Here is a 21,397-nt window from a genome sequence, read left to right on the forward strand (position 1 = left end):
CTAGGCACACGGGGCCTGCGCCCGGAGAACCCGACGAGCCCTGACACCTAACGGGTCCCAGCACTGGCTTCCCGGACAATGACAACCCGGCCCCATGGCCTTGTAACATTACCATTGTACCCCTAGGGGGTTGGCCTATAAAACCCCCCAAGGAGGCCTCCATGCACGAGGGTGAAGAGATCCGACCAGTAGAACACATAGACACACACAAGGAGAGGGAGCAGCCTAAGCCTTGGCCAGCCTTCCTTCTTCTTCCATACAGCTCTAGGAGCAGCTCTGTATTGTTACGTATAAACCACACTCGGCAGGACTAGGGGTGTTATCTCTCCGTAGAGCCCCAAACCTGGGTATGTCTTGCGTCCCGCGCTCGCTCATGCCGACCTCACCTCTGGAGCCCACCAGTGCCCTCGAGCCTCCTCCTCTCTTTAGCCATCCCTTGGCATCTGTCGTGCGCCCACCACGACACTGGGCTTGAGCGTTGCGCGTCCATCATGGTCCTCCCATCAATCCACCAAAGTAGGAGTAGGGTTTTACGCTTCCCATCGGCCCAAACCTGGGTAAAAAACCACTAGCTTCATCCCCATCGTGCTGCTTCGTGGTCTCCACTCTTTGTGCAACGTGCCATTCCTGCTTGCCGAACCACAAGGAGTTGATGGCCCCATAGGTCATCGTGCATTGGTATGCGTCGGTGCTATACAAACGGTTTTTAACCCCTTTCCGCGACGGCATTTGGAACCGTCTCCCAGTGAGTGACAGTGATAGGGGGTCCTTCCGACACAACCCAGAAACTACTCGTTTTTGCCCGCATGCCATCGCAGTCGGTATTTTGTGGTGCTACGTTTACGATGTGCGGCCCATCACAAACGGTTCACTATTATAGAACATGTATGATAAGCATACAATCACAGACATTCGCTTTTCCCAAAACATATGCGATAACTAATTAAGAAGATTAGCTAATCGACATACGAGTGTTGGACAGGATTACGAAACATCGGACCGTCATAACATCGTCGTACATGACAACTATCGCACATGCTATTCTGTGGTGCAACATTTACGATGCATACTTCATCAGAAACTGTTCATGGTTGTGAATCGTATACGATAAAACAACTAACACAAACGTTTAGTTTGCCCACACCGTCTGTGATATTATCCAACATCGCACAAGCTTTGCAAACGGCAACTGTGTGCATGCTTGCACACATTTCCTCTCTGTGAACCGTCTCAGATTATGGTGTATATTGCAAACATTTGTGCTTTACCAACCGTGTGTGCTGTAATGAGCTGGAGAGCATCATTTCACCATAATTTAATGGCCACTATTTCAAATACCAGATTTGAATTTGAATTTGAATGTATGCTACTGTCAGATTTCGGGTTCCGGCAAAACCCTCAAGGTTCGAACACTAGGGTGCGCACGAAGATCTCTCCCTCCCCTAGCTCACTCACTCACGACGATCTCAAAGCTCAGCACGTCGAACTCGAAGAACAGGGGACACAAGGGTTTAAACTGGTTCGGGCCACCGATGTGGTGTAATACCCTACTCCAGTGTGCTTTGGTGGATTGCCTTGTAGGCTGGGGATGAACAAGTACAAGAGAAGAACAGCCTCCTGAGGAGAGCTGTTCTTGAGCTCGATGAGCTTGTGTGGTAGAGGATGATCTGAATGATCCCCCTTTGCTAAGGTGGTGGCTAGTACTATTTATAGAGGCCCAGGTCCTCTCCCCAAATGTTAGGCAGGAAGGGATCCCACAACGGCCAATTTGAAGGGGGACAGCTAGTACAAGCTATCCTGACAAAAGGTGGTCTTCGCCTGCCAATGGCCCTGGTGGTGACGCCGTCGTGGGCTCCGCGATGACCTCTGTCCTGCTGTCCTGCTCGGCTTGGTCTCGTTGCACCGATATGGAAACCTTTGCCTGATGCCTCGGGAGTCCCGCTCACAACGGGTACTCTACGCCCGCTGGCGCCCGCTTGGCCTTGGTCGTCACGGCTCACATCACGGGAACCTCACGAGGTGCCCCTTTGCCTTGATATTGAGGCCGCCCCTGAGGAGGTCTTGTGTTGTCCGCCTCGCGAGGCTCGGCCCCTCGCGAGGGTCTTGAGTGCTTGCTGGTGACGGTGGGCCATACCAGGCCGCTGCAGGAGCCATGCCGTGGCCGCAGACAGGCAAGTCTAGGGACCCCCGTTCCCAGAACGCCGGCAGTAGCCCCCGGGCCCGAGGCACTCTCGGAGTTGGCTTTGAGGCGAAGCCAAAGGGCAAGTGTGGAGCGCCGCGTGCCCCAACCGCCTGCGGCCTTGATTGACGCGTGGCGACTGACGGGACGTGGGCGTCTCCACTTCCCCACGCTGCCTCGGCAACTGCCCAACTGACAAAAGGCTGGCGCAGGCTGCGCTGCTTCATTGCTTCCCTTCGTCTTGCTCCAGATCCCCTTTCTTGCTCCTCGCTTGCAAAGACACCAGATCCGCCCAGATCCTCCTTCAAGCTTGCCGCCAATGGCGCCCAACAAAGCACGGGCTGCTCCTCCTCCTTCCTGGTACGAGCCGACGCTCAGTGCGTCGAGCGTCTCAGAGAAGAACCTTGCCGCCATGCTCCCGATGACGGCGGAGGGCGATGAGAAGAGGAAGACCGTGCTCCCGGCTGGCTTCGCCGAGCCAGATGCCCCAGGCAGCACCTTTTACCCCTTCTTCATGCGCAGGGTTGGTTCCTCCTTTCTCCTACTTCTTCTAATCTGTCCTCAGCCATTACAAGATTCACGCCCTCCATCTCCATCCCAACTCCATCCTCCTCCTGTCGATCTTCGCCTTCTATTGCGAGGCGTACGTTGGAGTGATGCCATCCATGGCACTGCTGCACCACTTCTGCTTCCTCCGGGTCAAGGAGGGCCACTGCTCGAGGTGCGTCAACTTCATCGCAGCCAACAAGACCAACGCGATCTCGAAGGCCGGGAAGAAGGCCGAGGGCTTCAGGAGCAAGTGGGTCCTGATGGACGCCAAGTGCTCCAGCCCCCGACTGGTGTTGCCGACGGAGATGCCCGTGTCCCACGACGGGTGGCTCTGCGTGAAGCTCACCGACCCTCGGGCGGAGTCGGTGCCGGAGAAGATGACAGCCGACCTGAATCCTGGTGCCCGGGCGCCTGGAGCTGATCTCTGGATGGCTCCACTCCGATGCGTCCGTCCGGGCGGTGCCGAGCCAGGCCGCGGTGGCCTTTGAGAAGGACAAGCAGGCCGTCGCTCAAGCCACGGCCACCTGCGAGGTGGCGCGGAAGGATGCCGGGACTGCCCAGGGTCGCTGCCGATCGCTGGAGGCCGAGCTGGAAGTCATGCGAAACGAGCGTGCGGCCGAGGCTCGAGGCCGCCAGGCGAGGAGGAGAAGATAAAGGCCCGAGAGGACACTGTCAGGGGTCGCGACACTGAGCTGGAGCAATTGGTGAAGGCGCAGGCCACGGAGCGCGACCGACTAGAGAAGCTGGAGCAGGAGATGAAGGCAGAGAAGGCCGAGCTGGAAGCCAAAGCGAAGGTCCTCGCTGAGGACCGCATGGCCTTCAAGTCCCTTGAGGAGAAGTCCCGCGTGGTACTGTGGGCACTCTACGAGAAGTGCTTGGAGGAGCCACTAGCGATAGACGACGAGGGCCCCTGTCGGCGTTCTAGGAACGGGGGTCCCTAGACTTGCCTGCCACCGGCCCACAGCGTGGCTAAGCCGGCAGGCCGTACGACCCATCTTCATCAACAAGGCATCCAAGACCCTTGCGAGGGTCCAAGCCTCGCGAGGCGGACGATGCAAGACCTCCTCTGGAGTGGCTCAGCTAGGCAGGCTCACGAGGAGCGGAGATATCAAGGCGGGGCAAACCTCACGAGGCTCTCGTGACGTGAGCCATGACGAACGACACCAGGCGGGCGCTAGCGCGCGCAGCGTCCTTATTTCCTCTTTGGTGCTAAGGAGGCCAGCGCAGGCGAAGAGTACCGAGGCATCAGGCAAAGGTTGCTATATTGGTGCAACGAGACCAAGACCAGGAGGACGGCGAGACGGAGGTCATTGTGGAGCCCAAGCCGGCGTCACCACCAGAGCTTTTCGCAGGCGAAGACCGCTTTTGTCAGGATAGCTTGTACTAGTTGTCCCCCTTCAAATTTGCCCGTCGTTGTTGGCTCCCTTCCCGCTCGATATTTTTGAAGAGGACCAGGGCCTATATAAGTAGAGCTAGCCATCACAGTAGAGGCAGGTTGAACTGATCGGGCAATTCACCCAGCTCTCACCCACACAAGTTAGCCAGGCACCAGAACACCTCAACCTCAGGAGGCTGTTCTTCCCTTGTACTATTCATCATCAGCCCTAGAGGCAATCCACCACCACCACACTGGAGTATAATATTACACCACAACGGTGGCCCGGACCAGTATAAACCTCGCGTCTTTCTGTGTCGCGAGTTCGTCGAGTTCGTCCGCGAGATCTTAGCGAGCTAGGGCGTAGATCGGTAGGAGGGAAAGACTTCGCGCGCACCCCAGTGTTCGAACCTCAAGGGTTTGCCGGAACCCCACATCCGACATTTGGCGCGCCAGGTAGGGGTGCGCCATAGCTTCCCTTCCGTCAGTTCGTCGCTCGGTCATCTCCATGGCGGACACTCGCCGTGCTCGAGCTGAGCGTTGGGCTGCACTCACCGCCCGCGTCGCTCAGACGACTCCCGTTGGCAGGCCACCTCATCGTTCTCCGTCTCCCGCCGCAAACGCTGCCACTGGCCCGACGGGGAATGAGTAGCAGGCGTCCTCGCTGCATCCTTCGGTGCGGCAGGACGGCCGCACCGCTACTCCAACACTGACCCCTGCCGGTTCTTCGTCTCACGCGCACCGCCCTCCCATGGAGGCACGGGCCGCGCTCCTCACGGCGAACGAGCTCCTGCGCTACCGCCGCGTCGACGAGCTCTATGAGGAGTGGCTCGACCGCGTCGCCGAGCTCGTCCGCGCCGCAGGGGGCTCTCCGGCGCCATCCCACTCTCTGCCTCCCCCACAACCAGCCGCGGGTGACGGGGCTGATGGCGTGCCTCCTCCACCTCAGTCCCAAGATGGCGCCTTCGCAATAAGGCGCGCGGCTCCGCGGCATGATCCGCCGCGCCCGGCGCCCGCACGCGAAGAGAGAAGCTGCCAAGAAATCCCACGGCCGTGAGAACCTGCACCTGTGCTCCCCACGCCACCTCGTCAGGACCGCGCACCGCCCGCAGCGGCGCAGCGCGGACCTCGTCAAGACCAAGCTCCACCTCCGTAGCAAGCCCCGGCACCCACGGTCGGCTGCCGCGCCTTCACCCCCGAGCTGCGTAGCGTCGCCTAGCCAGGCAAGTTCAAGCCGGATCTACCTCCTCGCTACGGCGGCACCGCCGACCCCGCGGAGTTCCTGCAGCTCTATGAGCTGAGCATCAAAGCGGCCAACGGCGACGAAAAAGTCATGGCGAACTAGTTTCCCATGGCTCTTAAGGATGGAGCTCGCTTCTGGCTCCTGAACCTGCAGCACGGCTCGATCTCCTCCTGGGACGAGATGCGCGACCGCTTCGTCGCCAACTTCCAGGGCACTCACGTCCGCCCACCGGCCGCGGGTGATCTACGCCGCATCAAGCAACAACCAGAAGTACATCCAGTGCTTCAACAACACCCGCCTCAAGATCCCCAAGGTCACGGACGAGGCCATCATCTCCGCGTTTTCTGACGGCGTCTGTGACGTCAAGATGAAGGAAGAGCTCACCATCCACGTGGAGCTCTGCACCTCTCAGGAGTTGTTCAACCTAGCGACCAAGTGCGCAAGAGCTTAGGAGGGGCGCCTCTCTCTCCTTGAGCTGCCAGCCGTGGGCGCGGAGGAGAAGAAGGCCAAGGCCAAGGACGTGAAGCACAAGGAGGCAGTTGTGCTCGCAGTGGAGCCCGACACCAAGCGGGGCAGAGATCAGCTCGAGTCTTCCAAGAACGGCTGGCCGTTCTGCGCCTTCCACAACCTGAACACCCACAACACCAGCGACTATTAAGAGCTCAGAGCCATACGGGAAGGACGCTACGGTCGACGCCCCGAGCAGAACGACCGGGGCTACGGCCGCGGAGGAGGACGAGGAGGCGGACGCTGGGACGACCGTGGCCCGCGCCAGGAGTGGCGTGACCGGCCTCGTGAGGACCGCTGGCAGGACCAACCTCGCGAGGGCGCCTAGAGGGAACCGCCTTGTGAGGATGGCCCCCAGGGCAACACCGGTCTTCCCCCGCTACCGCCACCAAGAAGGAACGACGACCACCACCAGGATGAGGGGGCTGGGGGCTTCCAGGAGCCGCGTGCGATCGCCTGCATCTTGGGCGGTGCCTAGGCCCCAGCCTCTTAGCGCATCTTCAAATAGTTCGCTCGCGAGGTGAACGCAGTGCTCCCCACGCTCGAGCCCACGCGCCCGCTCAAGTGGTCCCAATGCGCCATCACTTTCAACTCGGCGGTTCAGCTCAAGTGCGCAGCCACCGCTAGCGCCCTCCCTATGTTGTGCTCCCCAGTCATCAGCAATGTGCAGGTCACCAAGACCCTCATCGACGGCGGCGTAGCGCTCAACGTCCTGTCCGTCGACACGTTCGACAACCTCCAAGTGCCATATGAACCGCTCCAGCTGAAGGAAATATGCCCTAGAGGCAATAATAAAGTTATTATTTATTTCCTTATATCATGATAAATGTTTATTATTCATGCTAGAATTGTATTAATCGGAAACATAATACTTGTGTGATACATAGACAAACAGAGTGTCACTAGTATGCCTCTACTTGACTAGCTCGTTGATCAAAGATGGTTATGTTTCCTAGCCATAGACATGAGTTGTCATTTGATTAACGGGATCACATCATTAGGAGAATGATGTGATTGACTTGACCCATTTCGTTAGCTTAGCACTCGATCGTTTAGTATGTTGCTATTGCTTTCTTCATGACTTATACATGTTCCTATGACTATGAGATTATGCAACTCCCGTTTACCGGAGGAACACTTCGTGTGCTACCAAACATCACAATGTAACTGGGTGATTATAAAGGTGCTCTACAGGTGTCTCCAAAGGTATTTGTTGGGTTGGCGTATTTCGAGATTAAGATTTGTCACTCCGATTGTCGGAGAGGTATCTCTGGGCCCACTCATTAATAGACATCACTATAAGCCTTGCAAGCATTGTGACTAATGAGTTAGTTGTGGGATGATGTATTACGGAACGAGTAAAGATACTTGCCGGTAACAAGATTGAACTAGGTCTCGAGATACCGACGATCGAATCTCGGGCAAGTAACATACCGATGACAAAGGGAATAACATATGTTGTTATGCGGTCTGACCGATAAAGATCTTCGTAGAATATGTGGGAACCAATATGAGCATCCAGGTTCCGCTATTGGTTATTGGCCAGAGAGGTGTCTCGGTCATGTCTACATAGTTCTCGAACCCGTAGGGTCCGCACGCTTAACGTTACGATGACAGTTATATTATGAGTTTATATGTTTTGATGTACCGAAGGTTGTTCGGAGTCCCGGATATGATCACGGACATAACGAGGAGTCTTGAAATGGTCGAGACATAAAGATTGATATATTGGAAGCCTATGTTTGGATATCGGAAGTGTTCCGGGTGAAATCGGGATTTTTCCGGAGTACCGGGAGGTTACCGGAATCCCCCGGTAACTTAATGGGCCTTAGTGGGCCTAGGTGGAAGAGAGGAGAGGAGGCCAGGGCAGGGCCGCATGCCCCTCTCCCCAGTCCGAATAGGACAAGGAGAGGGGGGCGGTGCCCCCCTTTCCTTCCTTCCCTCCACCTCTTCCCCCTCTCTCTCCTAGTCCAACATGGAAAAGGGGGGGAGTCCTACTCCCGGTAGGAGTAGGACTCCTCCTGGTGCGCCTCTCTCCTTGGCCAGCCAAACCCCCCTTGCTCCTTTATATACGGGGGCAGGGGGCACCTCTAGATAGAGAATTGATCATTGATCTCTTAGCCGTGTGCGTTACCCCCCTCCACCATATTACACCTCGATAATATCATAGCGGTGCTTAGGCGAAGCCCTGCGTTGGTAGAACATCATCATTGTCACCACGCCGCCGTGCTGACGAAACTCTCCCTCAACACTCGGCTGGATCGGAGTTCGAGGGACGTCATCGAGCTGAACGGGTGCTCAACTCGGAGGTGCCGTGCGTTCGGTACTTGATCGGTCGGATCGTGAAGACGTACGACTACATCAACCGCGTTGTGTTAAACGCTTCCGCTTTCGGTCTACGAGGGTACGTGGAGAACACTCTCCCCTCTCGTTGCTATACATCACGATGATCTTGCGTGTGCGTAGGAATTTTTTTGAAATTACTACGTTCCCCAACAGTGGCATCCGAGCCTGGTTTTATGCGTTGATGTTATATGCACGAGTAGAACACAAGTGAGTTGGCGATATAAATCATACTGCTTACCAGCATGTCATATTTTGGTTCAGCGGTATTGTGAGATGAAGCAGCTCGGACCGACATTATGCGTACGCTTACGCGAGACTGGTTTCGCCGTTGCGAGCACTCGTTGCTTAAAGGTGACTGGCGGGTGTCTGTCTCTCTCACTTTAGTTGAACCGAGTGTGGCTATGCCCGGTCCTTGCGAAGTTTAAACAGCACCAACTTGACAAACTATTGTTGTGGTTTTGATGCGTAGGTAAGAACGGTTCTTGCTAAGCCCGTAGCAGCCACGTAAAACTTGCAACAACAAAGTAGAGGACGTCTAACTTGTTTTTGCAGGGCATGTTGTGATGTGATATGGTCAAGACATGATGCTGAATTTTATTGTATGAGATGATCATGTTTTGTAACCGAGTTATCGGCAACTGGCAGGAGCCATATGGTTGTCGCTTTATTGTATGCAATGCAATCGCCATGTAAGTGTTTTACTCTATCACTAAGCGGTAGCGATAGTCGTAGAAGCAATAGTTGGAGAGACAACAACGATGCTACGATGGAGATCAAGGTGTCGCGCCAGTGACGATGGTGATCATGACGGTGCTTCGGAGATGGAGATCACAAGCACAAGATGATGATGGCCATATCATATCACTTATATTGATTGCATGTGATGTTTATCTTTTATGCATCTTATCTTGCTTTGATTGATGGTAGCATTATAAGATGATCTCTCACTAAATTTCAAGATAAAAGTGTTCTCCCTGAGTATGCACCATTGCCAAAGTTCGTCGTGCCCAGACACCACGTGATGATCGGGTGTGATAAGCTCTACGTCCATCTACAATGGGTGCAAGCCAGTTTTGCACACGCAGAATACTCAGGTTAAACTTGACGAGCCTAGCATATGTAGATATGGCCTCGGAACACTGAGACCGAAAGGTCGAGTGTGAATCATATAGTAGATATGATCAACATAGTGATGTTCACCACTGAAAACTACTCCATTTCACGTGATGATCGGTTATGGTTTAGTTGATTTGGATCACGTAATCACTTAGATGGTTAGAGGGATGTCTATCTAAGTGGGAGTTCTTAAGTAATATGATTAATAGAACTTAAATTTATCATGAACTTAGTACCTGATAGTATCTTGCTTGTCTATGTTAATTGTAGATAGGTGGCCCGTGATGTTGTTCCGTTGAATTTTAATGCGTTCATTGAGAAAGCAAAGTTGAAAGATGATGGTAGCAATTATACGGACTGGGTCCGTAACTTGAGGATTATCCTCATTGCTGCACAGAAGAATTACGTCCTGGAAGCACCGCTGGGTGCCAGGCCTGCTGCAAGAGCAACACCAGAGGTTATGAATGTCTGGCAGAGCAAAGTTGATGACTACTCGATAGTTCAGTGTGCCATGCTTTACGGCTTAGAACCGGGTCTTCAACGACGTTTTGAACGTCATGGAGCATATGAGATGTTCTAGGAGTTGAATTTAATATTTCAAGCAAATGCCCGGATTGAGAGATATGAAGTCTCCAATAAGTTCTACAGCTGCAAGATGGAAGAGAATAGTTCTGTCAGTGAGCATATACTCAAAATGTCTGGGTATAACAATCACTTGATTCAACTGGGAGTTAATCTTCCGGATGATAGTGTCATTGACAGAATTCTTCAATCACTGCCACCAAGCTACAAGAGCTTCGTGATGAACTATAACATGCAAGGGATGAATAAGACAATTCCCGAGCTCTTCGCAATGCTAAAGGCAGCGAAGGTAGAAATCAAAAAGGAGCATCAAGTGTTGATTGTCAATAAGACCACTAGTTTCAAGAAAAAGGGAAAAGGGAAGAAGAAGGGGAACTTCAAGAAGAACAGCAAGCAAGTTGCTGTTCAGGAGAAGAAACCCAAATCTGGACCTAAGCCTGAAACTGAGTGCTTCTACTGCAAGCAGACTGGTCACTGGAAGCGGAACTGCCCCTAGTATTTGGCGGATAAGAAGGTTGTCAAGGTGAACAAAGGTATATGTGATATACATGTTATTGATGTGTAACTTACCAGAGCTCGCAGTAGCACCTGGGTATTTGATACTGGTTCTGTTGCTAATATTTGCAACTCGAAACAGGGACTACGGATTAAGCGAACACTGGCCAAGGACGAGGTGACGATGCGCGTGGGAAACGGTTCCAAAGTCGATGTGATCGCCTTTCGGCACGCTACCTCTACATCTACCTTCGGGATTAGTATTAGACCTAAATAATTGTTATTTGGTGCCAGCGTTAAGCATGAACATTATATCTGGATCTTGTTTGATGCGAGACGGTTATTCATTTAAATCAGAGAATAATGGTTGTTCTATTTATATGAGTAATATCTTTTATGGTCATGCACCCTTGAAGAGTGGTCTATTTTTAATGAATCTCGGTAGTAGTGACACACATATTCATAATGTCAAAGCCAAAAGATGGAGAGTTGATAATGATAGTGCAACTTATTTGTGGCACTGCCGTCTAGGTCATATCGGTGTAAAGCGCATGAAGAAACTCCATAATGATGGACTTTTGGAATCACTTGATTATGAATCACTTGGTACTTGCGAACCGTGTCTCATGGGCAAGATGACTAAAACTCCGTTCGCCGGAACTATGGAGAGAGCAACTAATTTGTTGGAAATCATACATACAGATGTATGTGGTCCGATGAATATTGAGGCTCGTGGCGGATATCGTTATTTTCTCACCTTCACAGATGATTTGAGCAGATATGGGTATATCTACTTAATGAAACATAAGTCTGAAACATTTGAAAAGTTCAAAGAATTTCAGAGCGAAGTTGAAAATCATCGTAACAAGAAAATAAAGTTTCTACGATCAGATCGTGGAGGAGAATATTTGAGTTACGAGTTTGGCCTACATTTAAACAATGCGGAATAGTTTCGCAACTCACGCCACCCGGAACACCACAACGTAATGGTGTGTCCGAACGTCGTAATCGTACTTTACTAGATATGGTGCGATCTATGATGTCTCTTACTGATTTACCGCTATCGTTTTGGGGTTATGCTTTAGAGACGGCTGCATTCACTCTAAATAGGGCACCATCGAAATCCGTTGAGACGACGCCTTATGAACTATGGTTTGGCAAGAAACCAAAGTTGTCGTTTCTTAAAGTTTGGGGTTGCGATGCTTATGTGAAGAAACTTCAACCTAATAAGCTCGAACCTAAATCAGAGAAATGTGTCTTCATAGGATACCCAAAGGAGACTGTTGGGTACGCCTTCTATCACAGATCCGAAGGCAAGACATTCGTTGCTAAGAATGGATCCTTTCTAGAGAAGGAGTTTCTCTCGAAAGAAGTGAGTGGGAGGAAAGTAGAACTTGATGAGGTAACTGTACCTGCTCCCTTATTGGAAAGTAGATCATCACAGAAACCAGTTTCTGCAACACCTACGCCAATTAGTGGGGAAGTTAATGATAATGATCATGAAACTTCAGATCAAGTTATTACTGAACCTCGTAGGTCAACCAGATTAAGATCCGCACCAGAGTGGTACGGTAATCCTGTTCTGGAGGTTATGTTACTAGACCATGACGAACCTACGAACTATGAAGAAGCGATGGTGAGCCCAGATTCCGCAAAATCGCTTGAAGCCATGAAATCCGAGATGGGATCCATGTATGAGAACAAAGTATGGACTTTGGTTGACTTTCCTGATGATCGGCAAGCCATTGAAAATAAATGGATCTTCAAGAAGAAGACTGACGCTGACGGTAATGTTACTGTCTATAAAGCTCGACTTGTTGCGAAAGGTTTTCGACAAGTTCAAGGGATTGACTACGATGAGACTTTCTCACCCGTAGCGATGCTCAAGTCTGTCCGAATCATGTTAGCAATTGCCGCATTTTATGATTATGAAATTTGGCAAATGGATGTCAAAACTGCATTCCTGAATGGATTTCTGGAAGAAGAGTGGTATATGATGCAACCGGAAGGTTTTGTCGATCCAAAGGGAGCTAAGAAAGTGTGCAAGCTCCAGCGATCCATTTATGGACTGGTGCAAGCCTCTCGGAGTTGGAATAAACGCTTTGATAGTGTGATCAAAGCATTTGGTTTTATAGAGACTTTTGGAGAAGCCTGTATTTACAAGAAAGTGAGTGGGAGCTCAGTAGCATTTCTGATATTATATGTGGATGACATATTGCTAATTGGAAATGATATAGAATTTCTGGATAGCATAAAGGGATACTTGAATAAGAGTTTTTCAATGAAAGACCTCGGTGAAGCTGCATATATATTGGGCATCAAGATCTATAGAGATAGATTAAGACGCTTAATTGGACTTTCACAAAACACATACCTTGACAAAGTTTTGAAGAAGTTCAAAATGGATCAAGCAAAGAAAGGGTTCTTGCCTGTATTACAAGGTGTGAGATTGAGTAAGACTCTATGCCCGACCACTGCAGAAGATAGAGAGAAGATGAAAGATGTTCCCTATGCTTCAGCCATAGGCTCTATCATGTATGCAATGCTGTGTACCAGACCTGATGTGTGCCTTGCTATAAGTTTAGCAGGGAGGTACCAAAGTAATCCAGGAGTGGATCACTGGACAGCGGTCAAGAACATCCTGAAATACCTGAAAAGGACTAAGGATATGTTTCTCGTTTATGGAGGTGACAAAGAGCTCATCGTAAATGGTTACGTTGATGCAAGCTTTGACACTGATTCGGATGATTCTAAATCGCAAACCGGATACGTGTTTACATTGAACGGTGGAGCTGTCAGTTGGTGCAGTTCTAAGCAAAGTGTCGTGGCGGGATCTACGTGTGAAGCGGAGTACATAGCTGCTTCGGAAGCAGCAAATGAAGGAGTCTGGATGAAGGAGTTCATATCTGATCTAGGTGTCATACCTAGTGCATCGGGTCCAATGAAAATCTTTTGTGACAATACTGGTGCAATTGCCTTAGCAAAGGAATCCAGATTTCACAAAAGAACCAAGCACATCAAAAGACGCTTCAATTCCATCCGGGATTTAGTCCAGGTGGGATACATAGAAATTTGCAATATACATACGGATCTGAATGTTGCAGACCCGTTGACTAAGCCTCTTCCACGAGCAAAACATGATCAGCACCAAGACTCCATGGGTGTAAGAATCATTACTATGTAATCTAGATTATTGACTCTAGTGCAAGTGGGAGACTGATGGAAATATGCCCTAGAGGCAATAATAAAGTTATTATTTATTTCCTTATATCATGATAAATGTTAATTATTCATGCTAGAATTGTATTAACCGGAAACATAATACTTGTGTGAATACATAAACAAACAGAGTGTCACTAGTATGCCTCTACTTGACTAGCTCGTTGATCAAAGATGGTTATGTTTCCTAGCCATAGACATGAGTTGCCATTTGATTAACGGGATCACACCATTAACAGAATGATGTGATTGACTTGACCCATTCCGTTAGCTTAGCACTCGATCGTTTAGTATGTTGCTATTGCTTTCTTCATGACTTATACATGTTCCTATGACTATGAGATTATGCAACTCCTGTTTACCGGAGGAACACTTTGTGTGCTACCAAACGTCACAACGTAACTGGGTAATTATAAAGGTGCTCTACAGGTGTCTCCAAAGGTATTTGTTGGGTTGGCGTATTTCGAGATTAGGATTTGTCACTCCGATTGTCGGAGAGGTATCTCTGGGCCCACTCAGTAATACACATCACTACAAGCCTTGCAAGCATTGTGACTAATGAGTTAGTTGCGGGATGATGTATTACGGAACGAGTAAAGAGACTTTTCGGTAACGAGATTGAACTAGGTATCGAGATACCGACGATCGAATCTCGGGCAAGTAACATACCGATGACAAAGGGAATAATGTATGTTGTTATGCGGTCTGACCGATAAAGATCTTCATAGAATATGTGGGAACCAATATGAGCATCCAGGTTTCGCTATTGGTTATTGACCAGAGAGGTGTCTCGGTCATGTCTACATAGTTCTCGAACCCGTAGGGTCCGCACGCTTAACGTTACGATGACAGTTATATTATGAGTTTATATGTTTTGATGTACCGAAGGTTGTGTCACAGCCCCAGATCAGCCCTTGTTTGACTTTTGCTTGTTCCTCATGTCATCATGTTTAATTTTCAAGGAAACTTGAAATGGGGATGTTGAAACCCTAGCACCAAATGCATTCAACTAGGTTCAAGTAAAAAATATTTTCAATGAACCCAAATGCCCTTTAGAAAAGTTCATGATTTTTGTTAAAGGTGAAAACCCCTGCCAAAAATGATGCACCTATTTCTAGGCCATCTTGGATTTCGAATTAAATATTATTGTATTTGACTTTTGGGCATTTAAATGCTATAAATAATTTAAATGTTCAAAAAATGTTGGAAATTGTTATGGGTCACTGGAATAATTCAGACAGCACCCCTAATTATTTCCAGGATTTTATAAAATGGTTTAGTATTTTACTAAATCAAAACAAAACAAATTAAACTAGAAAACAGAAACAATTAAGTAAGAGAGAGAGAGAAGGCCACTGGGCCCCTCACCTGGACATACCTGGCGCCCCACCACGGCCCAGGAGCTGGCCCAGCCCACCAGAGCCGCCACCGTCTCCCACCTCGCGCCAGAAGGACGCCAGAGGGACGCCAGGCGTGTGGTCGCCGCGCGCGAGGCCACCTCCTGCTTCCGCCGCTTCTGGACGCCTCCACGAGTGCCACGGCACCTCCCCGACCCCCTCTCACTTCTCCCTCACTCGCTGCACTTCCTCCCCTCCCCTGTCTCTCTCCCCGCAGCACCACCGAACGGAGCCGTCGCCACCGTCGCCGTTGCCGTGGCCACCGGCCACCCCTCGCCCCGCCGATGAGTCCACGAGCTCCGCCTCGACGCCTTGAAGCTTCCCCTCAACGCGAGCATCGCCGGACGCCCTGTCGCCTCGCCATCGACCCGTCGTCTCCGCGCACAGCCGTGCATCGCCGCCGCCAAATTCCGACGCCGTCCGTGCCTCCCCGAGCTCGCCGAGAACCTCTTCGTGACCGCAGTGAGCACCCGGTCATTTCCCTCCTAACCCTGCTCCCCGTTTGGTTGCCGTAGCACCATTCCCCACAAGCACCGAACCACGCCGCCGCCCGAGCTTCTCGCCGCCATGGCCACAGTCGTCATAGCTCCCAACCGAGCACACCCACGTACTCACCGCGCCGCGTAGGTGCCGTAGGAGCTAAGCACGCCACTCCACGGCCACCGCAGCCCCGTTCCCGAGTGCGCCCGAGCTCCGGCCGCCGCGGTCGAGCTCCTCGCCATCGCCTCCGGCCACCCCAGCCCGACTGGCGCCACCGCCCGACGCGCGCTGGTCTGGGCTCTCGAACGAGCCCAGCCACGCTGCGAACGGGGCACCACAGCCCGCGCCCGAGTGCCTCGCCGCGTCTGGCCTCGCCGGCGTCACGACGGCGGTGGGTTTGACCCTGCTTGACCGGGGTTTGACTTCCCCCCCTGACCCACTGACGTGTGGGGCCAGCCCCTGTTAAAAGTTAGTTTAGTTTAAAACCTAAACTTAATTAGGCACTGAGAGACTGACAGGCAGGTCCCACGGGTCAGGTTTGACCCTGGCCAGCCGTTGACTCGTTGACGCAGTGATGACGTCAGGCTGACGCAGTAAAGCATTATCTGGATTTAAGTTTATTCAGGAAATTCCAGAAAATAGTATAAACTTCTAAAAATCATATAAAATCAACCGTAGCTCAGAATGAAATAATTTATATATGAAAAATTATCAGAAAAATGCAATCTATCCATCTGTATCATTTTCATGCATGTCAAACTAAGTTATACCTGCTGTATAGGTGAAAACATGATAATGCACTATTTGAATTCATAGTTTGAATGTGAATTTGAATCTTTGGTTCAAATCAACTCAAACCATTCTGCTCTAGCTTGCATTAGCCCAAAACACATTCATATTGCCATGTCATAGCATGCATCATATTGTGCATTGCATTGATCGTGCCCTTCTCTGTTTGCCGGTAATCGTCCCCTCTCAGTAGCCGATGCTCCGATGACGTGATCGATGACACCGATGAAGAACTATAATATCTTCAGATGTGCCAGGCAAGAATAACCCCCTTGTTCATTCCGATACAATCCCACTCTCTCGCTCCTGCTCTCTTTTACTACATTAGGACAACAACGATTCAACTGTTACTTGTTGCGGTAGTTGAACCCCTTATCCTCTGCATGACCTGTCATTGCCACAGTAAATAGATGAAACCCACTAGCATGAGTAGGAGTTGTTTGAGCCCTGATGTGCCTACTCATTCATGCTTGTTTGTCATGCCTGCTATTGCTTAGAGTTGTGTCAGGTCTGATTCATCGGGGATGAATTGGAAAGTTGTGAACATGTCCTACTGTGTGTGAGCCAAGTGTGTGAACACGATTTGGTAAAGGTAGCGGTGAGAGGCCATGTAGGAGTACATGGTGGGTTGTCTCATTGAAGCCGTCCTCAGGAACTGAGTTCTGTGTTTGTGATCCATGATACAGTTACTACCACGCATTGGGCCCGAAACCAATGGACCCTCTCGGCTTCTTAATCACCCTTGTCCTCTGTCCAGGAGTTGCAAGTAGTTTCTGGTGTTTGTAGTATGCTGGAGGCCGTGGACAGCGCTGACCGAGGGGTGGGCTGTGATGCGGTAGGCATGTGGCACGGTGTACCGGGCGCCCGTTTGGTGTCTCGGGAACCCTGCACACATCGTTCGGGGCCGTATGTGGAAACCTCGGCCGGACTCCCTGCGGATGGAACCTGAATAGGCGATAAACCTGGACTAGAGACTTGAGTGTTTAGGTAGGCTGTGGCCGACTCCCTCGCCAGGCTTCCGCTTGAAGGTTGCCGAGGTACACAACGTGTACTTGGTGGTAAGTGGCGAGAGCGTGTGTGACGAAGTACACCCCTGCAGGGTTAACATCATCTATTCGAATAGCCGTGTCCGCGGTAAAGGACTTCTGGGTTGCCTATAACAGTTCATAGACAAGTGAAAGTGGATACTCTAAAATGCGCAAGATAAGCGTGAGTGCTATGGATGGTGTTCTCGTAGGGAGACGGGAGCGGGTCCATAGTGGAGTATTGATTTGGTGAATATGTGGACTCGTGTGCGCCACCTCAAAAGAGTTGCTTGCAGTCGTAGTTAGGATAGCCACCGAGTCAAAGCTGGCTTGCTGCAGTTAAACTCCACCACCCCCTTTGTTGATACCGATGCATATGTAGCTAGTTCTGATGTAAGTCTTGCTGGGTACATTTGTACTCACGTTTGCCTATTTTATGTTTTGCAGAGAGACGTCAGTCTCGCTAGTAGTTCCGTGTGGACTTCGACGTTTAGCTTGATACCTCAGCTACGATCTTGTGCCCTCGGCAGGATCTGGTAGATAGTTAGGCTTCTCAGCCTTTTTCATTTGTAGATGTCTGTACTCAGACATGTTAAGCTTCCGCATGTGTTTGACTTGTATGCTCTGAATGTTGGGTCATGAGACCCATGTTTGTAATAATCTGGCTCTTCGGAGCCTAATGAATAAATACTCTGAGTCGTAGAGTCTTGTTGTGATGCCATGTTGTATTTGCACATATCGAGCATATTGTGTGTATGATTGAAATGCTTGGTATGTGTGGGATCCGACAATCTAGTTGTCTATCCTTAGCAGCCTCTCTTATGGGGAAATGTAGTCTAGTGCCTCCTTGAGCCATAGTAGTCCGCTACAGCCCGGTTCACCGGAGTCCTGCTAGCCCAGCACTACTGCTCCGGAACACTTGACTGGCCAGCATGTGATTCACTTCGTTCCTGTGTCTGTCCCTTCGGGGAAATGTCACGCGGTGACATCCGGAGTCCTGCCTAGCCTGCTATAGCCCGGGTTCCCGGAGTCCTGTTAGCCCAGTGCTACAGCCCGGATTCGCACGCTGCTGACCGACATGTTCGATGTTGATTCATGTATGCCTGTCCCCATACGTTAGTGCCGCTTTGGGTTCACGACTAGCCATGTCGGCCCGGGTTCTCTGTCATATGGATGCTAGCGACATTGTCATATACGCGAGCCAAAAGGCGCAAACGGTCCCGGGCCATGGTAAGGCGACACCCGTGGGAGTACCGTGCGTGAGGCCGCAAAGTGATATGAGGTGTTACAGGCTAGATCGGTGTGACTTGGAATCGGGGTCCCGACAGCGTTGGTATCAGAGCCTGACTGCCTGTAGGTTTACCAAGCCAAACTGGTCGAAGTTGAGTCTAGAAATGCTTTAGTTATGTAAGGGAATTGATTGTGGAAGGGAACGTAAGGCTCTTTTTACTCCTTTACCTTATGCCCTTCTGATCTGAGTCACCCTCTTCTCTTCTACGGGGATTAAGAACTAGGCTTCTCTTCTCTCTATCAGGTTCACGTGTTACTAATCCGTAGACTCATAGGATTAATGGACTTAAGCCTCAGTTCAGTTCCTACTACTTCCGTATGTTGACCATTGATCCCGGAAGTTTATATTGTGATGTTGAGTGGTCATGCCACTATTTTGCAGGATGTCTCAAGTATTTTTGAGCATTTACAGTCGTTATGCTGTCCAAGTCATCCCAAGTTTCTAAATAGTCCGATGCATTTGCAATCCCTTCTTTCCGTTCTCGATGTTCCTTTGGGCCAGATTAACCACACTAATCGTTGAGTTGAGGTACTCTGTTGCCTTGACATATATGTTGGAGTTATTATTACGACCCTAGGTGTCTTAGAAGATTACCTAGTAAGCTAGCTATGCTTGTATTCCCAGTGTGCAGATTCTGGCCATTATTCTCGAAAGCATCCCGTGATGCCATCTAGTTAGTAGGCATTCTACTTCTGGGTTCTTGAGCCCAAGATTCACTCCACTTACCTCCTGTTGATAGTGTTTGCTAGTTCCCTTAAGTTATTAGTAACCTTTGCATTAGTCCTCGAGGTCCGAGGTATATCGTTCTTCTAAATACCATGAACCATTCTTGGCAGGAGTTCGTTTGAACCAAAAGGTCACGACCAGAGTGCTCTTAATGAGTTCTCCATTCTACATTGTGAATCTGCCAGTTCTACCCTTTCTCCATGGGTTATCCGGAAGAAATGTTGAGCTTCGCCCGACATACTAATCTATGCATCCACAACTCAGAAAACCATATGTTCCTTTGAGTTGTCCCTCTTTAGTTATTTTCTGGCCCTCGTCTATCAATTGATAGTCAGGAGTAATTGTGCATTTGTGTTATCGATGCCTATTATTCTGGTGGTCTGTCAAGCCATTCTAATCCGGAATGACTAGGAGAAACAAACTCCAGTACCTCGTCCATCTCTGGGATTGGGTCAAAGTAGTTGTATTCCGCAGATCAAATGCCTAACCAGCTTTTTTTCTGTTCTACCTACGAGTATTACCCTCTTTATGTCAGGAATCTCATGAGGATTGCACCAACCCTCATGAATTCTTGTTGCAGTGATACTTCTGGCCATCGTTATTCATTCCTCAGTCTCTGTATTATTGTAACCGGAATACTGACAAGTGAATCGTGGTGTGTGAAATCTATACTCCTAGCAATTCCGTTGCTTGGTAGTTAAAGGACAATAATTTCATCCTTAGCGTGTTGGTTATCGAATCACCATTCTGAGGTTGATCGTGCTACCTAGTCCTTATTTTTGGTGCACTCTTCAATCAATGAGTTAGGATTTTTGTCAAACCCTTGCTCAGTTGATCATATCGTCTTGCCCTGAAAAGCAAGATTGTTCTCGATCTTAATAACAAGTCGGTGGATCGTGATTTTCCAAATATCTTCTTGGAAGTACCACCAGGTTGTCCCTGACCGATATGTTGAGTTTGTGAACAAGTTGGTTTTCCAATAAACCACCCCTTCTCCAAGAATCTGTGTTGGATACCCCTGAGCTAGTTGGTCAAGCTAAACAACAGCTTGGAGAGTTGGAAGATAAAAGGTTGGCTAACTTAGTTCATGTTAAGGGATATATTTGCGTGTGTTGAAGATAGATGATATCTTCATCGATTGGTCCCTGTGATCAGTTGTTGGACCTATTGTCGTATCAAGACCTTGATTTGAGTATGGGCTATCATCAAATCAAATCAGGACCAACGATGTTCATAATGTTGTCTTACTCGTGGTTGATCCCTCGAGCATACACCATTATATCTTTTGGGTCTGACCAATGCTATCACTTGTTCACATAATTATGGAATTCCATCTCCATGGAAACCTGGATGAAATGTTGTTGAGCCCATCAACAACACTGCTACCTTCTCCATGACTCGTGTTGAACATCCAGCTAGTATTGGAAACTTTATAAGCATTATCTTCGTGTTCCGTCATGAAGCATATGTTGGATGAAAGAAGTGACTTACTCTAATTCATGTGCATTAGATGCAAGTTGCCGCCGTGAATTCGAGAAAGTTTGTTTTGCCTCCTCTGGAATCATCCCAAGTCAGTCATGCATATGTGCGAAGTATACCGCGGTTTGGAGACTTGCAACCTTCATTCTATATGTATCCCTAGCACACCAAGCCACTGATTGATTTGTTCAAGGAGAAGGAGTTCCTTCATAAGAGCTAATCCGGACTTATGAAAGAACTTCGATATCCTCGTTGATGGTTCCCAACCAGAACTCGGTAGTGTTTTATTATAAGACTACCATGTGATCATGCTTGTCTGGGACAACGTGCTCACATGTTTGTAGCAGAACCAGCTCGTGTTTTGGAGCTTGCTATCGTAGTTCATCCCCTGAGAATCTCGCAACGTCATCTCGTCGATTTGTGTTGCAAACCTTCATTTTTCTTCCTAGACTTGACGAGTCTGGAATATTCTGACACCAACCAGATCTAAATCTCAGGCAGACATGATGGTTGGAACATTCTCCAAGAATTATAATATTGCCCTCTCGATAACCGGTAAAGTGGATGTCGTGGCCAACACATCCAGCCGGAAGGCCTAT

Source organism: Aegilops tauschii, chromosome 4 (genome assembly GCF_002575655.3).
Source record: "Aegilops tauschii subsp. strangulata cultivar AL8/78 chromosome 4, Aet v6.0, whole genome shotgun sequence".
Taxonomy (NCBI): domain Eukaryota; kingdom Viridiplantae; phylum Streptophyta; class Magnoliopsida; order Poales; family Poaceae; genus Aegilops; species Aegilops tauschii.